A 2,794-nucleotide genomic window follows, 5' to 3' on the forward strand; every position below is an offset into this window, starting at 1 on the left:
GTTCACTTCAGAGTAATCTTTGGTGTTGTCAAGTCCCATCAGATAATTGATTAGCACTTTCAAGGAACAGCCCGTTGCTCCATTCTCCATGCTTCAGTCCACACAAATCCCAATGTGACGAAGCAAGTAAATACCTATATTGTGGACTGAAGAAAAAAGTACGTCACAGAAAATGTTAATCCCTTCACAGCAGTGACATAAATTAACTGCATAATTATGGGAGATCAAGCAGAAGTGTTTTTCATGACGTGCCCCCATAATTATCTCTTCCTCATATTGTTATCTCTCATGTAGTTGTACCATTATTAGTGAAGAATTAAAGTTATTATAGGATGGTGGATAGTATGCTACTCTCCTACTTTTCACATCCAACAATAATCAGCCTAATGGAAGGTCTAGAATTCACACTGCCAGTCTGACATGAGTGGGCACAGGACATATTAGAAATATAATTCTTAATTTTAGGATGTAGTCTTATAACATGGCAGGTCATGGAAAGGAGGAAATTGGGTCTGATTGTGATTGTCAGTTTGAAAAGTCTCACTATTGTCCTGATTAGTGCTGAAATCTTAAAATCTGACATCTCAGCTAGTTCTCTCAAGGTGTCATTATTTAAATCAGTCATTATTAGAACACAGGCAAGCAAATTAAATTAATTTTATATTAGTATGGCTTATTTGTCTGGCATGAAATGACATTGTAAAATTCATCACAAGAGCCACTTCTTACTTCACAGTTGAAAGAAGTTGTGCACTTGTCTTAAATCCAGGGAACCAGCTGAGAGATGTGCCAGAATGTACAGTGGACAGGAGTTTCAAATCTGGATTCCAGCTCCACTTCTATCCCAAATTAGAGGATTTTATGCAAATCATTCTTCTTTCCTGGGCTTTTGTTGGCTTTCTGGCAAGATGAGGACAAATACTGGCTAAGGGTTATCTAATTTTAATATTCAGTGATGCTATTAGCATTCTATGATGCTGATACAGAAAGTCACAAAGATTGTGGTTGGCCACCAAAGCCCACAGAATTGCTGGAAACCATTTCCAAATGGGTATGAAGCCAAAGGTGACCAGTTGACCAGAGTGATAACAGGGGCTACTAGATTTGTACTTACAAAGGAGTTGAGTAGGTAGATGATAGTAGTGACGAAAAAACTAAAACTCTTCATGATGAAGGTTTATAGAACAATGCTTATACATATGTGTGTAGCACCCACTTTGGAGGTAATTTTGATGTGAGCAAATCTTGATTTGAGTCCATGACCTCTTCCTCACTTGTTCACCCCCCTTCCAATTTTCCAGGATCTTTAGTGTTAGAATGGGCTTTGGGCAGACTGGAATTGCCACATAGTGTTTTCACATTAATCTTTAACTTGCTGATTGTTTTCACTTCAAATTCATGACCATTAATCGCAAAGAGGCCTGAAATTCTGCCTAAAAGTCCTCTTATATGTCCCTAGTCCATTGACTTTGTACTCCTCTAGAGAGTTACTTCATACCTCCTCAAATCTTCAATACTTCTTTTCTCATCTTCACTTTCCTCTCATAACTTTGCTTTCTACAGTACTAGAAAATGGAAACCATAAACCTACCCTCAGCAATGTCCATATACTCTGCCTTCTTTTCTTATTCCAAGAGGGATGCAGGGCTCTGAGCTAAGACACATCTCTTCATTTTCCAATAGATCCTAACCCTTCTCAGCTATACAGAGGCATTTCTCTAATAATTGTCTCATCTCTTACCTGCTTCTTCCAGTTTGTTTTTGTTTTTGTTTTTCTCTTTTCTGGTTGACTGCCATTATCAGACAGATATTTTTTCTACCATCCTAAAAACCCAACCACTTTCTTCTCTATGTAATATTTCTTTGCTTTCCTTTACAGTGAAACTCTTTGAAAGACTCGTCTATACTTATTGTCTCCAGTTCTTCTTCTATTATTCTCTCTTAAAACCACAGTAGGCTCTTTCACCTGCCCTACTCCTCTCCATGCCACTTCACTCAAGTTGCTCTTATCAATGCCAACACATATGCCCCCATTACTAAAAGCAATCATCAATTTCCAGTTTTCTTCTTACTTGATCCTTCACTATCTCCTCCTCATCTTTGAAATAATTTCCAAACTTAGCTTCCATGATATCTGACTATCTTGGTTTTTCTAATACCCCACTGGCCTTTGCTACTTTCTCCACATCTCTCTGGCTAGCTCTCTAGCCTTTTTTTAGGGGGGAGGGTCGGGGGAGCGTGTACTCCAAGATTCAGTTCTTAAATTTCATTTTTCTCTATAACTTTAAGTATTATATCTACTAATGAACCCAATTATTTTTATCACTAGCTGAGATATCTCTTCTGAACTTCAGACTCAGATATTCATCTGCCAATTAATATTGGGAGTCTGGCAGGACCATGCATTTGGCATGTCCAAAATGAAACTCTTGGTGTTCCTGTTTAAATGTTCACCATCTCAGTAAGGGCTATTTCATTCTTCCAGATGTTCAGGCCAAAAATCATGGTGTTATCCTTGACTCCTCTCTTTCTCACCTCCCACATGCAATCAGTCAATAAATCCCATTGGTGTTACCTTCAAAACACATTAAGAATAAAATGACTTTCCGCTACCTCCATCACCAGGATCTGAGCTAATGTTATGTCTCATCTGAGTTATCGCAGTTGCCTTGTGATAGGTTTTTGAGCTTCCATCTTTCTTCTCTACAGACTATGGCCAATACAGTAACTTGAGGGATTCCATTATAAGGTAACTCAGACCAAGTCATCCCTGTGTTTAAAGTCCTACAAAAAT

This window comes from Rhinolophus sinicus, linkage group LG05 (assembly GCF_036562045.2).
Source record: "Rhinolophus sinicus isolate RSC01 linkage group LG05, ASM3656204v1, whole genome shotgun sequence".
NCBI classification, from domain to species: domain Eukaryota; kingdom Metazoa; phylum Chordata; class Mammalia; order Chiroptera; family Rhinolophidae; genus Rhinolophus; species Rhinolophus sinicus.